Here is a 22,085-nt window from a genome sequence, read left to right as displayed (position 1 = left end):
CAACTATTTGGATGGTCAACAAAAAACATTCCTAGGAAATTTGCATGCAAGTCCTTCTACTTTCACAGACGTAGCAGTTTTGTATGTCTATCTTGCAAGTATTGTCAGTAATCCAGTAAGTTCATATCTGCATCTCGGTGTAGGTAATGGGCCGTCAATCCTATAATCCACGCCACTGTGTTCGTCTTATGACGCCGAAAATACATTTCCTCTGGAAAAAAACAGAATGTCGGAAGAGACTGCTGGACGTATAGTGCCCCGCATGAACGCTTTGATCTTCCTGTCTTTCTTGACAGAGTCCAGAGAGCCAACGTCACTCCACAAACCAGTCGGTGGTCACCTGTATCCAGCACTGCACAATATTGACACATCGGTTCAAATGGTTCAAATGGTTCAAATGGCTCTGAGCACTATGGGACTCAACTGCTGAGGTCATTAGTCCCCTAGAACTTAGAACTAGTTAAACCTAACTAACCTAAGGACATCACAAACATCCATGCCCGAGGCAGGATTCGAACCTGCGGCCGTAGCGGTCTTGCGATTCCAGACTGTAGCGCCTTTAACCGCACGGCCACTTCGGCCGGCGACACATCGGTCAATTCGTCAAATGTATTGCGTACTTTTTGTCATTCGTTGGTTGTTTACGATTCACGCCGGAGTACGACGTTGACCTGACTGTTGTAGGCATGATGGGGTGGTGTACCGTGGGCCACTTGCCAACTAACGGTAGGACGTTTACGTTCGATCTTGTTTCGGGCGATGTGTCGAAGAAGCAGATGGTACGCGTCCTTCGATGGCGGCCGTCGGGGCGCCGGTAAATGCATCAGAACGTAACTGTGTTCAACGATGAGCGTGCGCACATACCTTACGAGGGCGATATATGTCCGACACTGACCGGGGGAAGATGCTACGTTGGTACTAGTTCCTCTATGATCGTCCCTGTAAGGGAGTAATTCCTATTGCGCCACCGTTCCTCTATAGTATTAGTACACATGGCATGCGTCTTCTCTTGTACGTTGACTAAACCAACGCTCCCTTCTCGCGCTGGTAGGATAAGTGTGTCGTACCCACCTTAAAGAGCTGTCCCAAGCTTACACAGCACCCAAAAGCCTCCTGAATCCTCATAGCCATCGTGCGGTGCCATATCATGCGAGCGAGATAGGGTTGATGAGTGAACACGTTTTGCAGCATATCCACGGACCGTGGGGCGTTAAGTCGTACAGACGTGCGAACTCTCAGCAGCAACCGTCGGTAGTTGTCCGCAGCCGTTCTTGGACTCTCCTTATGGAAGGTAATACCCAAACTTCGGACTCTTTGCACCACAGATAAGGGTCCTTCCTTTCCTGGTTCTAATCCACGCCCCATAGGCATGAATTGTGATTTTCGAAAGTTGACCTCGCTGTCAGGCGCCATCCCATACGTCTGTAGCCAAAATAGGACTGAGCGAATCTCCATCTCATTCCGGGTGAGGAACACAATGCCATCTGCGTGTGCTCTAGTACATGCAAATACACTCCTGGAAATGGAAAAAAGAACACATTGACACCAGTGTGTCAGACCCACCATACTTGCTCCGGATACTGCGAGAGGGCTGTACAAGCAATGATCACACGCACGGCACAGCGGACACACCAGGAACCGCGGTGTTGGCCGTCGAATGGCGCTAGCTGCGCAGCATTTGTGCACCGCCGCCGTTAGTGTCAGCCAGTTTGCCGTGGCATACGGAGCTCCATCGCAGTCTTTAACACTGGTAGCATGCCGCGACAGCGTGGACGTGAACCGTATGTGCAGTTGACGGACTTTGAGCGAGGGCGTATAGTGGACATGCGGGAGGCCGGGTGGACGTACCGCCGAATTGCTCAACACGTGGGGCGTGAGGTCTCCACAGTACATCGATGTTGTCGCCAGTGGTCGGCGGAAGGTGCACGTGCCCGTCGACCTGGGACCGGACCGCAGCGACGCACGGATGCACGCCAAGACCGTAGGATCCTACGCAGTGCCGTAGGGGACCGCACCGCCACTTCCCAGCAAATTAGGGACTCTGTTGCTCCTGGGGTATCGGCGAGGACCATTCGCAACCGTCTCCATGAAGCTGGGCTACGGTCCCGCACACCGTTAGGCCGTCTTCCGCTCACGCCCCAACATCGTGCAGCCCGCCTCCAGTGGTGTCGCGACAGGCGTGAATGGAGGGACGAATGGAGACGTGTCGTCTTCAGCGATGAGAGTCGCTTCTGCCTTGGTGCCAATGATGGTCGTATGCGTGTTTGGCGCCGTGCAGGTGAGCGCCACAATCAGGACTGCATACGACCGAGGCACACAGGGCCAACACCCGGCATCATGGTGTGGGGAGCGATCTCCTACACTGGCCGTACACCACTGGTGATCGTCGAGGGGACACTGAATAGTGCACGGTACATCCAAACCGTCATCGTACCCATCGTTCTACCATTCCTAGACCGGCAAGGGAACTTGCTGTTCCAACAGGACAATGCACGTCCGCATGTATCCCGTGCCACCCAACGTGCTCTAGAAGGTGTAAGTCAACTACCCTGGCCAGCAAGATCTCCGGATCTGTCCCCCATTGAGCATGTTTGGGACTGGATGAAGCGTCGTCTCACGCGGTCTGCACGTCCAGCACGAACGCTGGTCCAACTGAGGCGCCAGGTGGAAATGGCATGGCAAGCCGTTCCACAGGACTACATCCAGCATCTCTACGATCGTCTCCATGGGAGAATAGCAGCCTGCATTGCTGCGAAAGGTGGATATACACTGTACTAGTGCCGACATTGTGCATGCTCTGTTGCCTGTGTCTATGTGCCTGTGGTTCTGTCAGTGTGATCATGTGATGTATCTGACACCAGGAATGTGTCAATAAAGTTTCCCCTTCCTGGGACAATGAATTCACGGTGTTCTTATTTCAATTTCCAGGAGTGTATTTAAGATTTATAAATTAAATTCACAATCTATAAGGACATTTACATTATACGTGAAATTACCAGTAGTACAAATGATGACTACAAACAGTTAATTAATGAAATAAACCCGCGACGGCACTCTGTCCCCGCAACTGGATCACAAGTGTGGGCTAATCCCACAACATGACTTGAATATAAGTTCCACAAAAATTAAATAAAAGACATTAAAATGTGTACAGCCCCACTAGTTATTCTACTCTCATATAGACAAGATACGGCCAAGCTGCCCAAAGGCTACCCACATGTGAAACCGAAGCAACAATAGTAGTTCACTGATTGGCCACAAGCCTCTTCCATATAAATCACACTAAGTACTTAAGTAGACTACTGTACCCCTAAAACACAATTAAAATTATCATCAGAATTAAACCTTAATTTTTTGCCCAATGACTTTCAACACAAGCTCACAAGGGCCTTACGATAACAGAAATAATGAGTCAGCTCTGTGTGGTCTCCTCCCCCAAACAACCCAACCCAACTGAGTCAATTACTTCCGGCGACACCCCAGCCGTGGCACGATACCAACAAAATAACGAGAAACTGCTCCGGACCAGCAGAACAGCAAAGCATCAACCACTGCCGATACAAGGCTGTCAACGTATAGCAAGCAACAAACGGCTAAACAAGTTTGACCAAAATTAACATACACAGTAGTACTTAAATGGGAAATTAAAAATTCAGCTATTATAGCTTCAGTGAGGAAGTGGCGAGTTAAGCTTCCCAGCAATAACAATAAGCCAAAGAGAATAATTACATAATAATTCAAACAAGATTTTTAAAAAATCGAGGTATATCTTTAATGGGGCCTCTTAGGAGCTAATAGACACTGTAATTATGATACGTTCCAAATGGCAAACGCCGGTTAAACTGTACCCTTGAAAGGAGTCTACTGGAGCACATTTATATGTGGTACCCGAATATGATTTTATAAACGATGTACGTCTTTCTTAGGCTTTATATCGCTGACTGTGTAAGACCGCAGACCCAGAGATACTGCTTCTGGTCTAAGATAATTGTAGTGTTGGAGTAAGAGAGCGTTGGGAGCTCAGTTATAGGTAGCTGTGTGTGAGCGAAAGACCATGGAGTAGGCAGTTTTTGTGGTGTGCTGTGTGAGGCCACCAATTGTTAGATTAATGTAGGAATCACGAGAACATGTAAGTCTTCATGCAAGCAAGGTAAAGATGTTAAATAATGATGATTTTTGTTTCTTTTTCCGGCGCGTTAATATAGATGAGTTGGCTGATAATTTGTAATTGTTGAGTAACCCCAGAATGTATGTAATTCGTTTTGTTAAAAAGGCTAGTTACATGTTTCACTTTTGTAATCTCTTTAAGGTTTGGTAACAAAGCTATGTGTAGTTTGATGATTTGCATTTAAGTTTGATTAGTGAGTTTAGATAATACTTGCTGTTTAAATCTCATTGATTGTGAATCGATTGTCAGTAATGTAACTTCAATTGTCACATGTTTTTTGCAAAGCCAAACATAAATTGCAATATAATTTTGCTAAAAAGCTCAGTGCTAGCAATTCACCATAATCAGTACCGCCTCCCTATCCAGGTCACATATTTTTTGAAGAAGTTAGATTTTCTTAAATGTTCTCGTTTGTCATCCAAAAGAATTTCATGTGCATTTCAAGTATTAAGGCCATCATTGTACATTGCTGAGCCTGTAGCTAGCATATTTTTGTTTTTCATGAGAGAGCAGAAAACATCGCGTTCAACTGCTTCAGAGGTAAGACAATTTAATTTATTTGTTATGTGCACAGAGACCAAAGTTATCAGTTTTGACAGGGCCAGAGGATTCAGTGCCTAAGGTGCTGAATATATTTTGCAGTGACTGTATATTTTTATTGGTACTGGGAGTTGCATTGAGCAATCAATTCGTATAAAGTTTTGCTAACAACAACACAGAGTAAGTACACTACTTGCAGTTACAACACGCTACACGACAATTTGAGTTTTGTATCCATTCCACACTTCAGACATTCATTCAACGTAATCTTAAAACCGTAAAGCTTCTACTTTTTAAAAGAACATTACACTTGGCGACAGCTCTGCCAGTCGTTGGTTCTGTGAAATCTTTGATATTAAAATAGTCAGATACATGTATTGTATTCGCCCAACCACTCTGTAGCGATAATAGTAGTTTGATTATTTTTTTTGTACAAAAATTTTTTGTGCAAAAATTTTCCACAGTTCATGGACATTCTTATGGTCTACCTTCTTTTCCATTGATTGGATTGTTCAATATTTTGTTTTTGGATTTGCACTCTGTGTGTGATTTACGATGCCGTGCAAAAGTGTTAAGGTTCCGGCACGTAATATCACAATTAAAAACGCCGAAATGGATGATTCCCCGATTTTTGACAACACTGTTGAGAATGATAGGGACCACTCTGAGGTCTTAGACAGTCAGCGATCTAAAGCGTGTCAAAGACATACATCGTTTATAAAATCATATGCGGGTGCCACATACAAATGTGCCTCAGCAGACCCCTTTCATCCTGTAACCCGAAGGCCACCACAACACGAAGTAAGAGATTGTGTGAATACAAGCACACACACACAGATGACCCACAAATGAGTACCTTTACGCCGAGCGCACACAACTTTAGTTACAGGCCGTGAGTTCAACAACACAGGAAAGTGTTGTGTCGACAAGAGGTGCCGACACAGTGTTTTTTGAGGGGGCCGAACTGCACGCTATAAGCGCACGAAGGATGGCGTGAAGTCTGAAACAGGATACGTAATGAATGCTATAAAGAAAAGTACGTAGCTGCAGTAATACTTTATTCCATCATAGTTGTACAGCATTCTTGATGATACAAGTGAGACTATCTTGAAATGGTTAATGGCGCCTTGCTAGGTCGTAGCCATGGACTTAGCTGAAGGCTATTCTAACTGTCTCTCGGCAAATGAGAGAAAGGCTTCGTCAGTGTAGTCGCTAGCAACGTCGTCGTACAACTGGAGCGAGTGCTAGTCCGTCTCTCGAGACCTGCCGTGTGGTGGCGCTCGGTCTGCGATCACTGACAGTGGCGACACGCGGGTCCGACATGTACTAATGGACCGCGGCCGATTTAAAGCTACCACCTAGCAAGCGTGGTGTCTGGCGGTGACACCACAGAAGGACCATGAGGTCTACATCAAAGAGAGACTACAATGAGTAGTATCAAACACTCAATAATAACAGACAATGATATCAAGTGCAAGATTAACTTATGAAAGTACTAGTTTGACGCATCCAGACACCTCCAGATTGAGACACACAGACCTAAAGGGGTCACCGAAGGACATAAAGAAACTAGATTCCTGGCCGGCAAACAACAGGCAGGATTAACAGTCTTTACGTATAGTGTTTGCTAAACAGTCTTCATAGATAATTTCGAACAAATGCCTAGGAGGCCAATAGCTTCCGGACTCCAGGTACGCAATGGACAGTACTGCTGTGTTGCGCGTGGCTGTTGACAAGTTGTTCAGTACATCTCGGCGTGTTTAGCACGCCACGACTGAGTGATGCACGTCGTAACCAGTGCCGCTCCTTGCCCACTAGACTCGCCGACAGCAACCGTCAACGCTGCGGGAAACGCGGGCCCCCAACAGGCTAACGGTCAACGATGTTAATTCGCTGCAGTCGTCAGGGTGCCGAGTACTGAGGCACATCCGTCAAGCTCCGTGTCCGACACCACTAACCAGCACACAGCCTCAGAGGAAACACATAACCCAACACAGATGATACTACGAGGGCCAGAGACAACGCAACGAGCGCACAATTGGCGCCAGTAGGACTGCGCATGTGCCCTCACGGGAGTCACCTCGGCTCAACTTCCACCATGTAGGAGATGAGATACCAGTGGAAGTAAAACTGTGAGGACGGGTCATGAGTCGCACTTGGGTAGTCTGTAGAGCACTTAACCGCGAAAGGCAAAGGACCTGAGTTAGTCGTTATCAGGAATTTTTACTAGTTAAAGTAAATTACAGACATCAAGGACAGTTTTTCGTCGTCAGCAAGCACGTAGTGAACTGCGTGTCCAAAAATCCACGTCACGGAGTTTTTCAAATACGAAACAGAACGCAATGTAGAAGAGATAGGGAATCCAGTATTATCATCTGAATTGAAAAGAGCTTTGGAAGACTTAAGATCGAATAAGGCAGAAGGGATTGATAACATTACATCAGAATGTCTAAAATCACTGATGGAAGTGGCATCACAACGACTACTGACGTTGGTATGGAGAATGTATGAATCTGGCGATACACAATCTGACTTTCGGAGAAACAAAATGTACATAATTTCGAAGACTGAAAGAGCTGAAAAGAGCGATAATTATTGTACAATCAGCTTAACAGCTATGACTGACAAGGATAATATATAGAAGAATAGGAAACAAGTTGACGATATTTCAGATGACGATCAGTTTGGCTTTAGGAACGGTAAAGTCACCAGAGATGCAGTAATGACGTTGTTGTTCATAGTAGAAGTAAGACCACAGAAAAGTCAATACATGTTCGTAGGATTTGTTGACCGGACAAAAAAGAGCCGTTATATCTAATGGTACAAGGTGATCGAAATTCTGAAGGAGATAGGGGTAAGCTATAGGAAGAGTCGTGCAATATACAGTACGCACAAAAGACAGCAGGGAATAATAAGAGTGGACGATCAAGAACGAAGTGTTCAGATTAAAATGGAAGTAAGACAGGGGTGTAGTTTGTCGCCCCTACTGTTATCTACAGGATGTTTCCGTAATAGCGTGCAAAATTTTAACAGGACATAGAGGATGCTCCGCTGATCAACTTGGTGTCAGCGAAGTGAACTTTTCTACGCTTTGTCTAGAACTACTGTTTTCCAGCGTATTTACAACTAACATGCGTACAAGCTTACACGTACAGTGCTGTTTATTTACATGTACATTCTTTATTTCCTACAGGGGGGCCAGGAGAACGAGTCACATATTTTGCCTGTCTATCTGAATGGCCACCTTTACTAGAGGTTTGTGTAAAGAGTTCTGCCTGAGTTGTTGGAGGACGTAGCCTTGGCTGTTCGTGAGATCATGTAGATATAGCATGACGGTGCATCACCTCACTTCAGTGTGGATGTCCGCAACTATCTCAGTGCTGTGTTTCATGGTCGCTAGAATGGAAGGGGAGGTCCTATCCCATGGCCTGCCACGTCAAATGACCTGAATCCCCTGGGCTATTTCCTTCGGGGATAACTACAGTATGAGACCCCAGTGGATTTGGAGATGGAATTAGTCGCCAGAATTGTGGTTGCGCGTGATGTCATTCGAAACACAACAGGGATATTTGTCAGGGTGGATCAGAATCTTGTTCACCGATGTCATTGTATTGTATTGTATGCTAACTGGGGGCCTAGAAACGACGGAGAGGCCCCGTCCCCGCCGCAGCCGTAGTGGTCCACAACCCCACGACGACTACCAAAGTCCACTTCACCCTTCCGCCGCCCCACACCGAACCCAGGGTTATTGTGCGGTTCGGCCCCCGGTGGACCCCCCCCCCCCTCCCCCCAGAGAACGTCTCACACCAGACGAGTGTAATGCCTATGTTTAGGTGGTAGAGAAATGGAGGTGTACACGTACGTGGAGAACTTGCTTGCGCAGCATAGTGTAACTAAGACGGAATAATGAGAACCAGCTCGCATTCGCCGAGGCAGATGAAAAACCACCAAAAACTGTCCACCGGATCTCGACACAAGTTCACCGCGCGGAGTCGTGCCGGGGACCAGGCGTTCCGTTCCAATCCGGAAAGCCGTGCGTTAGACCGAACGGCTAACCGGGCGGGCTCACCGATGTCATACTTGCAATGACCGCCAATTTCAGAACATTTTTTAAGATAGAGTACAAACGGTACGTTCATTGTGTCAACGATGATATTTGCAGTTAATGTAAATAAAAAAGTACACAGTAATGTGTTTTTCTTCCTGTTATCTCTTCGGACGCCAGGTTCCTCTTCTTAAATTACTCAGTGGAGCATCCTCTATGTCCTGCTACATTTTTTCACGCTCTTACGGAAACATCCTGTATATATCGAAGAAGGAAATAAAATTTAGGGTGGAAAGATATCAGTGATAAGATACGCTAGTGACATTGCTGTTCTGAGTGAAAGTGAAGTAGAATCAGAGGAGTTACTGAAGGGAATGAACAGTCTAATGAGTACAGAATATGGTTTGAGAGTAAATCGAAGACGTACGAAGGCAATTAGAGGTAACAGAAATGAGAATATCGAGGTAACGTCAACATTGCTAATTACGAAGTAAACGAAGATAAGGAACTCTGCTGCCTAGATAGCAAAGTAACCCGTGACGGACGGAGCAAGGAGGATATCAAACGCAGACTAGCACTGGCGGAAAGGGCGTTCCTGGGCAAGAGAAGTCCATTAGTGTCAACCGTAGGCCTTAATTTGAGGGAGTCATTAGTCTGGAGCACAGCATTGTATGGTAGTGAAACATGGACTGTGGAAAACCGGGACAGAGGAGAATCGAATTATTTGAGATGTTGTACTATAGATGAATGTTTAAAGTTAGGTGGACTGGGATAAGGTAACGAATGAGAAGTTTCTGCGCGGAATCAGAGAGGGAAGGAACCTATCGAAAACACTGACGGCAAGAAGGAACAGGATGGTAAGTCATCAGGAAATAACTTCTAGGGAATTAGTGGGAGCTGTAGAGGGTAAAACTGTAGGGGAAGACAGGGCCTGGAATACTTCCAGCAAATAATGGAGGATGTAGGTTGCAAATGCTAATCTGAGTTTAACAGCTTGGCACAGGGAAGTAATTTTTGGCGGTCCGCTTCAAAGAAGTCAGAAGACTAACGACTCAACAAAATAAAATTAAATAAAACAAAGAAACCTAATCCGGGAGGAGGAGGAGGAGCAGGTGAGAAGACATCTGGTGAGCAGTCGTACGGGTAATTAAAGTCTACATCTATCGCGACAAGAATAAGACACGTATCGCCGGACCGCATACCAGGCGATGCTCGTCTGCGTCCAGAACATCACAGGCGAGACACAACAAGGAGTCGCAAGATGAGTCTTGTGAAGGTGCGTCTGGCATAATTGCTTCGAATATTCGAATTCATCGTAAGGTACTCTGCAAACTAGACGTCAGTGACAAGATACGAAGTGCACACCGATTGCGGACGTAGGGATGCTTCTCCTCAACCACGATTGGTGATATGTTTTGCTGAAGAAAATAGACGACCTTCGTGGACATAAAGCGCGGTGGCAGTTTCGTATCATGGACATAGCTAGGTTCGAGGAAAAATTGGCTGAAGTAAAAGAAGGGCGATGGGACGTCTAAAAGCAGGAGAGCTGCCGAGAGAGAGCGTGGTGCAAGGGCTTTGAATAAACAACAAGCTAGTAAGGGGTGTAGGACAATGGTACCACAGCACACTTTAAGAGTTGGCCAAAAAGGGGTATCGCTCTGTCAGGGACATCAGGGACATGATACAGTGCTAAACTGCCCTAGAACTGCGGGACCTTCGTAAGAGACAGTCTTCTCTCCTTCCAATCTATGTAAGCGTAGGGCACATGAGGTTTAAACTCAAAGAAATAGTATCGACGGCAACTGAAACACATACTAGATAGGCGGTTCTGAACCCCCATGGTACACAAAACAAACAGAACACTATTTCAGAAGCAACGAAAAAAGCATGCCGGATTTAAAAGAATGCAAACCCTCAAGATTGGTCAAGTTTGACTGTAGATCGAAATTTAGCCCGAACGTCATTGCAATATGTGTTTAATAGTTTCCACAATGAAGCTTTATCTCCAAATATGGCTGAAAATCCAATGAGATTCTATTCGTGTGCAAAGTACACCAGCAGAAAGGCAGAATCAATCCCTTTACTACACAATAACCGTGGTGATGTTACTAATGACAATGCCACTGAAGCAATGTTACTAATTACGGTTTTCCGAAATTCCTTCGCCAAGGAAGACGAAGTAAATAACCCAGAATTTGAACGAAGAACAAATGAGTAACTTAGAAGTAGATATCCTCAGTGTAGGAAAGCACCGTAAATCACTTAATAAACGCAGAGCCTCCGATCTTAATTGCACACCCGTCAGGTTCCATTCAGAATATGCTGATACAATAGGTCCATACTTAGCAGTCACAAACAACCTATCGCTCGTTGAAAGATCCGTAAGTAAAGGCTGGAAAGTTGCTTACGTCACACCAACACCCAAGATTTTAGAAACAATATGATTAGCATTCTTCGTATTTTAGCAGACAGTGCTGTCATTTACCATCTTATAAAGTCACCATGTGGTCAAAACAAATTGCAAAACGATTTAGACAAGATATCCTTATGGTGCGAAAAGTGGCTATTGACTCTCCATAATGATAAGTGTTGCGCTAAATTACATACCCATATTTTGGAACATATGCTGTGTTCCATCTTTACGAGTTATCTCGAAGAAAACGATATATTGACATACAGCCAATACGGATTCAGAAAATATCGTTCTAGTGAAACACAACTAGCTCCTTATTCTCACGAAGTAATAAGTGTTTGACAGCGAATGTGAAATTGATTCCATACTTTTAGATTTCCAAAATTCTTTTGACAGCGCACCTAACAGGTGATTTCTAATCAAATTGCTTGCCTATTACTTAACTTCTCAGTTGTGCTACTGGATTCGTGATTTCCTGTCAGGAAGTTCACAGTTCATAGTAACTGACGGAAAGTCCTCGAGTAAAGCAGAAGTAATATATGACCTCTGCCGTTCCTGATCTACATAAGCGACTTAGGAAAAATATAAGTACCTTCTTAGAGACATTCCGACACAGGACATCGAAAAAGTTCAAAGAAGGGCAGCTCTTTCTGTACTATCGCGAAATAGGGGAGAGAGTGCCACGGATACGACACGTGAATTTTGGATGATCTTTGTGAGTCCCACGTGATGCGGGTCCCACACGGCACGGCAGTACACCAGACCATGGCGGACAAGCACGGTGTAAGCACTCTCTTTAGTAGACCAGTTGCATTTTCTCAGTTTTCTACCAAGAAATCGCGGTCTTCTGTTTGCTTTACCCACGACATTATCTACGTCATCGTTCCAACTTAAGTTATTGTTAATCATAATCTCTAAGTATTTTGTTGAATTTATAACCTTTACACTTGTGTGATTTATCGTTAACGGAAATTTAGCGAATTCCTTTTGGTACTCATGTGGTTCATTTCACACTTTTCATTATTTATAGTCAATCGCCACTTTTCTAATCATACAGATGTTTCTCTAAATCATTTTGCAATGTCGTTTGTATCAAAGCATATGATGACTTTATAAGACGGTAAATGGCAGCATAGTCTGCAAACAACCTAAGAATGTTATTCATATTGTATCCTAAATCGTTTATGTACATCAGGGAGAACAGAGGGCCTATAACACTTCCATGGGGAACGTAAGGTATTACTTCTGTTTTACTCGATGAGTTCGGTTTTTTATGTCCGTGCGAGGCTATACTCCATGCAAATACCTTCAGAAAAGACTTCCTAGCAAACTTAGCTATAGCAAATATTACTAAATTCCTTTTCGTCACAAGTACTTTTTCCTGCTATTCGTAATCCTCTCTTCTTCGCCTATCCTCAGTTATCTTGCTGCCCGAGTAAACAACTTCATCTACTACTTTTACTATCTCATTTTCTAGTCCTCTTTCCTCGTCATAGCCTACATTAATTCTGCAGCACTCTATTACACATTTTATCCGTTTGGTTACATTCATTTTGTAACCTCTTTTCAAGACGCTATCCATTCTGTCAAGAGCTCTTGAAAGTATTTTGTCATTTGTGGAAGAATTACAGTGTCGTCAGTGAATCTCGGTTTTAATTTCCCCACCTCGAAATTTAATATCCTTTTCAAGATAACCTTCCGCTCCATGAAGTGTATCGTCATAACTTCAACATTTCAAAGTATGTAGCTTTGTCCATGTCTACCAATGTTATAAACGTAAGCTTGCCTTTCTGTCATCTGTTCTCGAAGATGGGTCGTAGGAGCATTATTCCATCAACCGTTCCTCCACTTTTCTGGAACCAAACTGTTTTTTCCCGATCTCGGCCTCTACCAGTTCCTCCAGGCTTCAGCAAATAATTCTTGTAATTTGAGCTCTTAATACCGCGTGCTTTTCTTTTCTTGAAAGGTCTCTTTAACTTTCCTGAAGTTGGCATCTATCTTTCTCATACTCATATATGCAGCTGCAGCCTTGTTTTTCTCATCTAGATTGCTGTTTAGTCAGTTTGTACTTCCTGCCCATCCCACTTTCAGATTTCTGCATTCCTTTTTGCCTACTTTCTTTGCTGCATACATTCCTCTTTCGTCGTGAATGTCGGTGTCTCGAATGTTATCCAAGGAATTCTGCTAGCCTTGACTATTTTTACTCTCAAAGCTACTCATTCGGCCTCTGTTATATTCCTTTCATCTATTTCATTCAGTCGTCGCCTAAAATTCCGTTGAAAATCCATAGGTGTAGCCTTATTATTTGTAGATTGACAAATATTTCAAGAGAAATGTCTAATTCCCATTTCTAAGAAAGATATTTAGTCGTTTAGACTAGATACATCTGGCGGGTAAGGCTTACTTTTCAGGTAGACATACAGTCTTTCGACAAACAGCTCGATGGTAAATATCGATACTGAAAATGTCTTGAGTGTTAGCACTTAATTGGGCGCTGCTACAGGATTCAGGAAGCGGTCTTCATCAAGAAAACCTTCATATAATAATTTATTGAACAAAATTTCTTAGATAACTTACCTGAAGAACGAGGTGGCTTCAAAAAATGGAAACATAACGGATAAAAAACTGTAATATACCGTTATGTGTTGGTGGCGAAAATAAAGTGTAACCAGGATAAAGTAACAGATTTTTGCAATATCTCTAAATTGTAAGTTGTACTATGTTCAAAATTCCTAAAATAAAAAAAATATGAATACGAAATTAGCAAAAGATAGTTGTAATGAAGGCGAAAAATCGAGATACATATTTTTGTTGTACGTAGGTTGTCAGGTTCGTTTGTAACTTATTACCAAAAAAATTCATGTCCATGAAGCACCGAAAATAAATCTCTTTTCTTACAAAACATCAACTTCGGGCAGCATACTGCAAAATAAATGGAGGGTTTCAGTTGACTCGGAAGCGATGTGATCGAGGTGGTCGAATAATGTAACAGTTTAAAAGAAGTTCAAAAGTCGTACGCTGTTTCTTCAATAAAAGGCCTCTAACGGTACCAAAAATTCGATACGGACATCAGAAAGTATGCGTACCTCTGTAGCAAGGCACTGTGTGAAACTGGAGTATGGTATGTAAGCAAGGTGAAGAAGCAAATGCAAGCATTTCAAATGCGCTCTACCAAACGGATCATAATTAAGTAGACGGATAATGTGCGAAATGAAGAAGTACTAGATGTGAGGGTAAACGGCGATGAGGAATTTTTACAGTGGTTAGTTAGTTTAGCAGTGGAATTAGGAGGAGAAGGAATTAAAATGTAGCAGTAGACAATTTTGTAGAGCTTGAGAAATGCATATTCAGATGACAATGCGGATGATGTGAAGAGATAATACAAAATGGGAAGAAATAGAGGGTGTCATTAACAGTTTTGAAAAGTTACCGACGTAGTGTTGGAGATCCGAAAAATATTGTTGCCTCAAGTGCAAGGTCTAGGCAGTAGTAGGCTGGGAACAGCTGTGCGTGTGAAGCGCGGAGTGCCAACTCTCAACGCAGACGGCGAGCTGCGACTTGGAAACTGCCTCGCCAGCCCGTTCTCCGCCCTGCTCTACTCGCTTCGGCGGCGCGGCGCGGCGTGGCCGGGCGCTAGTATTTTTACCCGTGTCATGACTGGGCGCGTGTTTACGTGGCTTCCTCGCCGGCCGTTGCGAGACGGGAAGCGCGCAGCGCCGCTGGACAGTGACTAACACTGCGCCCGAACCGCTCCATCTGAGTGGGCGCGGCTTGCCAAACCTCGCAGTAAGTCTTCTCCTGCCACTCTGCACCTCCTCCATCATCCGCGCGGGCTTCATTATCTCGCAGAGGAAGTGTTTCAGGAGTATTCACAAGAAGTGAAAGTGTCTAATCACACTATTATGACGGCCACTTTGACTTCAAGAGCACAGTGAATAAATTGTGTGTACCAAGTGATCTGTACCGGCGAAAAGGAAGTAAGAGACTGTAAACGTGTACATCTCTCCAGGATTAGGAAAAGACGTGATTTTATGCTGGTAGGTTCCTGTGGAACCAAACTGCTGAGGTCATCGGTACCTAGGCTTACACATTGCTTATTCTAACTTAAACTAACTTAACAAGTTTGTTTGTGTGGCCATCCTCCACAGCAAGCATGTAAATACTTGTTTTGTAAATAAAACTGCCTTCTCCTGCAGCTAGTTACTTTATTTATCCCATACGCGTCTCGCCTTCTCCTGTTCTAAGGCATCGTCAGTGGGATCTATAACGATACAGTTTCGTTAGTTATAGATTATCAAACAGTTCACTTTGCGATTTTTTGTAAAAAAAAAAGTGATTACTTACGATTTGATGATCTGCGTTTCCTCACATTTGGTCTGGAGGTAACACTACCACTTTTATCACTGCCATATAATCACATCTTTGTGTTCTCGCATTCCACACACTGTTCGTCATGTTTGTCACTCTTTTTTGTGAGTAGGCTATTGTTCTTTTCTGACTCGATACAACTATTTCGTCGTGCACTGTTTTCACAACGTAAATATAGCGACACCATTACGTGTTTCATCTTCTTTGGTATATTTATCTATTTATTGAAAACCTAACGAAGTATATTTTCGAGGCTAACTTCTATTTATGGTGTCTATACCATGTGTGGTTCAAATGGTTCAAATGGCTCTGAGCACTATGGGACTCAACATCTGAGGTCATCAGTCCCCTAGAACTTAGAACTACTTAAACCTAACTAACCTAAGGACATCACACACATTCATGCCCGAGGCAGGATTCGAATCTGCGACCGTAGCGGTCACGCGGTTCCAGACTGAATCGCCTAGAGCCGCTCGGCCACATCGGCCGGCTACCATGTGTGTGTATGAGACAGAGAGAGAGAGACAGAGAGAGGGATAGAGCCAACGAGTTCTTTTCTTTTTGGGGGTGGGGGGTGTACTAGCTGTTAGTTTTCAGCCACTTGCTAACAGCTAGTACACCCCCCACCCTCTCAAAAAGAAAAGAACTCGTTGGCTCTATCCCTCTCTCTCTCTCTCTCTCTCTCTCTCTCTCTCTCTCTCTCTCTCTCTCATCGTTATAGATGCCACTGATGATGCCTTAGAACTGGAGAAGGCGAGACGCGTATGGGATAAATGAAATAACTAGCAGCAGGACAAGGTAGTTTTAGTTACAAAACAAGTATTTAAACTAACTAAGGTTACGGACGACACACACCAATGCCCAAGGGTGGACTCGAACCTCCGACGCGAAGTGCCGAGCGAACCATGGAAACTCTCAGACCGCACGGCTACACAGCGCGGAAACAAGCGATTTAATTGTACTGTTGCACGGATGGACTTCAGCGTCCTCCTGCAGTAACAGGTGCAGGGCTGCAGTGGCATTGTCTGGTATAAACATTTCTTAACTCATTTGGTTTATAGTTTGTCCTGGGAGACAGCGGTGCTGTGTTATTCTTTCTTGTGGAGAAACAGATATCTTATTTGAACAATAAGGCTTGGTGTTTTTCTTACGAACATGATCAAAGTAATTTATTTGACTCGATAGGAAACGGATCCACGACATTCAGTGCGGAAGCACAATTACGTCCGACCTCCTGCGGGAATCCCAAAGCAGCGAGCACAGAGGAGATGGCCAGGGACTGCGAATAAGTGGTGCTAGGTAGGAGTGTGGAGCTGCCGAGAGGCGTGGCGAGATAGTCCGCGCAGTTATGATAAACATTGTGGCCAGGCTGCGCAATGGTTAACGCAACTGTCTAATGAATAAGAGATACCGTGTTCGAAACCCGGTCTGGCACACCGTGGTACAAAAACTGTGTTAGAAAACTGCTGCGGAAGCAAAGGGAACTTCACAGCAAACATAAACATAGCCAAAGCCTTGCAGGCAAACAAAAATTACACGAAGCGGAATGTAGTGTGAGGAGAGCTATGCGAGAAGGGTTCAATGAATTCGAAAGTAAAGTTCTATGTACTGACTTAGCAGAAAATCCTAAGAAATTTTGGTCTTATGTCAAAGTGGTAGGTGGATCAAAACAAAATGTCCAGACACTCTGTGACCAAAATGGTACTGAAACAGAGGATGACAGACTAAAGGCCGAAATACTAAATGTCTTTTCCCAAAGCTGTTTCACAGAGGAAGACAGCACTGTAGTTCCTTCTCTAGATTGTCGCACAGATGGCAATATGGTAGATATCGAAATAGTTGACAGAGGGATAGAAAAACAATTAAAATCGCTCAAAAGAGGAAAGGCCGTTGGACCTGATGGAATACCTGTTCGATTTTACTCAGAGAACGCGAAGGAACTTACCCTCCTTCATGCAGCGATGTACCGTAGGTCTCTAGAAAATCGTAGCTTTCCAAAAGATTGGAAAGGGGCACAGGTCATCCCCGTTTTCAAGAAGGGACGTCGAACAGATCTGCAGAACTATAGGCCTATATCTCTAACGTCAATCAGTTGTAGAATTTTGGAACACGTATTATGTTAGAGTACAATGACTTTTCTGGAGACTAGAAATCTACTCTGTAGGAATCAGCATGGGTTTCGAAGAAAACGATCGTGTGAAGACCAGCTTGCGTTATTCGTCCACGAGACTCAGAGGTCATAGTCACGGGTTCCCAGTTAGATGCCCTGTTTCTTAACTTCCTCAAGGCGTTTGATACATTTCCCCACAGTTGTTTAATGAATAAAGTAAGAGCATATGGACTATCAGACCAGTCGTGTGATTGAAGAGTTCCTAGATAACAGAACGCAGCATGTCTTCCGTAGTAAGAGTGATTTCAAGTGTGCCGCAGGGGAGCGTCGTAAGACCGTTGCTATTCACAATATATATAAATGACCTTGTGGATAACATCGGAAGTTCAATGAGCCTTTTTGCGGATGATGCTGTAACAGTGGAAAATTGTACAGAAATGCAGGAGAATCTGCAACGAATTGACGCATGGTGCAGGGAATGGCAATTGAATCTCAGTGTAGACAAGTGTAATGTGCTGCGAATACACAGAAACACAGATCCTTTATCATTTAGCTGCAATATAGCGGGTCAGCAACTGGAGCAGTTAATTCCATAAATTATCTGGGAGTAAGCATTAGGAGTGATTCAAAATGGAATGACCATATAAAATTAATCGTCGGTAAAGCACATGCCAGACTCAGATTCATTGGAAGAATCCGAAAACAAAGGAAGTAGGTTACAGTACACTTGTTCGCCCACTGCTTGAATACTGCTCACCGGTGTGGGATCTGTACCAGATAGTTTTGATAGAAGAGATAGAGAAGATCCAACGGAGAGCAGCGTGCTTCGTTACAGGATCATTTAGTAATCGCGAAAGCGTTACGGAGATGACAGATAAACTCCAGTGGAAGACTCTGCAAGACAGACAGTCAGTAGGTCGGTACGGGATTTAGTCGAAGTTTCGAAAACATACCTTCACCGAAGAGTCAAGCAGTATATTGCTCTCTCATACGTATATCTCGCGAAGAGACCATGAGGATGAAATCAGAGAGATTAGAGCCCAGACAGAGGCATACCGACAATCTTTCTTTCCACGAACAATACGACACTGGAATAGAAGGAAGAACCGATAGAGGTACTCAAAGTACCCTCCTCCATACACCGTCAGGTGGCTTGTGGAGTATGGATGTAGGTGTAGATGTAGATTTTCACTCGTCACAACTGATGCCGCACAAATTCTTGATGCACTTGATATCAATAGACGTTTTCCTTTCCTTTCTCCAACCTCCTTCAATTTACATAACAGCTAAAATTCCATTTCTTTATTCATGAAACTTGGTTTAGTAATCAAGTTGAATTTAAATGCGTCCTGGCTTCAGTCTTTCACTATACTAACTGGAAAACCCAGCTGGTAACATGTCAGAAAGAAGCCTCGAGTCCTAATGATTGTTTTTTATCATCATCCCTTAGACTGATATGAAGTGTTTCGCCAAGTCTTCTTCTCATATGCCAATTGTTGCATCCCGTAGCAGCACTTCACCAAACATCTTTACTTATTTTGTTGGATATATTCAAATCTCTGTCTTCCCTTACAATTTTTCTCTAAGTGACTTCCTCTTGTGTCATGGTAGTTATTCCCTGACATCTTAACACATGTCCGGTAGCCTCTTGTAGTTGGTGTGTTTTACTTACTCCTTTCCGCACCAGTCATACACAGAAATTCCTATTATTTCATTTCGTTTTAATCATTCTTTTGCGGAAACCCATATCAGATCAGATACTCATTATTCTCAAATTGGGTTATATCTACAACCTACGATTCACTTCCGTCTAATGCTCTGGTAAAGGGAAATGAGCGTTTGGTGTCATTGGCCGGGAGGCCCCTTACGGGGCAGGTCCGGCCGTCTTCGTGCAGGTCTTGTTACATTCGACGCCACATTGGGGGCCTGTTCGCCGGATGGGGATTAAATGATGATGAAGACAACACAACACTCAGTCCCTAAGCGAAGAAAATCGCCGACCCAGCCGGGAATCCAACCCGGCGCCGTAGGACGGCAATCCGTCACGCTGATCACTCAGCTATCGGGGCGGACAATGCTCTGGTACAAATGTACATCTTCAGAAATTAATACATCAAAGTTAAGTCTCTTGTTGACATGAACTTTTTTTTAGCAATGAATGTCATTTTCACGTATGCTAGCCCGCTTTTTACATCCTCATTGCTCGTCCATCATTGGTTTTTTTGCTTCCAAAGTAGCAGAATTCCTAACTTCGTCTACTATATAGTCCTCAGTGTTGAGGTAAGTTTACCGCTAATCTCATTTCTGCTATAAATTTCCGAGTTTTTTTCAAATACTATCAGTGCAGAATGAAACTTTCACTCTGCAGTTGAGCGTGCGCCGATATGAAACTTCCCGGCAGTTTAAAACTATGTGACGGACCGAGACACAGTTTTGATCTGCCAGGAAATTTCAGTATCAGTCCACATTCTGTGGTAATTAGACTGTTCATTCCATTTAACAGATCTTGAAAATTTTCCATTCATCCAATAAGGATATGAAATGATCTTACGGCGTTATTGCCCGGGAGATACCCCCTATGGTTGGTCGGCCGCTTCGTGTAAGTCTTTCTATTTGACGCCACTTTGGGGAAATGCGTTTTTTTGTGATGAATATGAGATGAAATGACTCTTTTGTGCCGTGGCGAGGAGCGTGGGTGGTTATCAGTCTTCCTCCCTTTTACCAACCTCCTCACCTCAGAATAGCTCTTGCATCCTGTCGGATTCATTCTAGTCTTTGTCTTCCCCTACATTTTTATCAACTACGCCTCCTCCTAGTACCATGGAAGTTAACAGGTGTCGTGTCAGCAGGTCCTTTCTTATTGAGCGGTACACTTAATTTTCAACAACCTTCAATAGCGCAACATCTCAAATGTTTCGATTCTCTTCTTTACCACTTGATGATTAGGATAACACAAACACCCAACCCCTACTGAAGAAAATGTCTCACCTAGCTGGGAGTTGAACCTGGCACTCCGCAGTCTAGAGGCAGCAATGCTAACAACTTGCCCATGAGCTGTGTACCACTGGCGATAGTAATATAGTAACAAAATATTATCTTTGTTATTCCACTATTGAAACTATCCTTTATTTCTTCCATTGCTCCCTTGAGCTATGAGTTAACTAATAGAATAGAAACACTTGTACCATTTTAACCTTAGTACTTATCCCTTAAACTTCTGTTATTATTGTGCACGGTTACTACTCATCAGACATAGGGGTTAGGAATTATGAAGCCACCACTCCTATTAAGAAAACTTGTATTAAAATCTGGCCTTGTTTTACAACAGACACTTAATCCCGGAGGACTGCCTATGACTGTGCAGGTTTCACAGTGACACTTGCCATTATAGAAGTATATCATGCTCTTTGATGGTCGCCATGAGATATCTAAATGAGGAAATAAGTAATTCATGTAGATTTCATCTCACTCTTAGTGACCATGGGTGCAATGCCGACCGTCTGGGATGCTTTTCAAACTTTATCAAGATCCTAATATTAAACTCCCCCCCATGAACCATGGACCTTGCCGTTGGTGGGGAGGCTTGCGGGCCTCAGCGATACAGATAGCCGGACCGTAGGTACAACCACAACGGAGGGGTATCTGTTGAGAGGCCAGACAAACGTGTGGTTCCTGAAGAGGGGCAGCAGCCTTTTCAGTAGTTGCAAGGGCAACAGTCTGGATGATTGACTGATCTGGCCTTGTAACAATAACCAAAACGGCCTTGCTGTGCTGGTACTGCGAACGGCTGAAAGCAAGGGGAAACTACGGCCGTAATTTTTCCCGAGGGCATGCAGCTTTACTGTATGATTAAATGATGATGGCGTCCTCTTGGGTAAAATATTCCGGAGGTAAAATAGTCCCCCATTCGGATCTCCGGGCGGGGACTACTCAAGAGGATGTCGTTATCAGGAGAAAGAAAACTGGCGTTCTACGGATCGGAGCGTGGAATGTCAGGTCCCTTAATCGGGCAGGTAGGTTAGAAAATTTAAAAAGGGAAATGGATAGGTTAAAGTTAGATATAGTGGGAATTAGTGAAGTTCGGTGACAGGAGGAACAAGACTTCTGGTCAGGTGACTACAGGGTTATAAACACAAAGTCAAATAGGGGTAATGCAGGAGTAGGTTTAATAATGAATAGGAAACTAGGAATGCGGGTAAGCTACTACAAACAGCATAGTGAACGCATTATTGTGGCCAAGATAGATACGAAGCCCACACCTACTACAGTAGTACAATTTTATATGCCAACTAGCTCTGCAGATGATGAAGAAATTGAAGAAATGTATGAGGAAATAAAAGAAATTATTCAGATAGTGAAGGGAGACGAAAATTTAATAGTCATGGGTGACTGGAATTCGAGTGTAGGAAAAGGGAGAGAAGGAAACGTAGTAGGTGAATAT

At 43.9% G+C, this 22,085-nt stretch overlaps 1 protein-coding gene across 1 annotated transcript in view; it reads left to right on the top strand.

Moving 5' to 3' along the window:
* Positions 1–22,085, top strand: part of LOC126236780 (uncharacterized) — a 70,576-nt gene that overhangs the window by 17,167 nt on the left and 31,324 nt on the right. The gene's annotated exons all lie outside the window — the stretch shown is intronic.

Source organism: Schistocerca nitens, chromosome 1, assembly GCF_023898315.1.
Source record: "Schistocerca nitens isolate TAMUIC-IGC-003100 chromosome 1, iqSchNite1.1, whole genome shotgun sequence".
Lineage (NCBI taxonomy): Eukaryota > Metazoa > Arthropoda > Insecta > Orthoptera > Acrididae > Schistocerca > Schistocerca nitens.
This window is presented reverse-complemented; position numbering and strand designations above follow the sequence as displayed.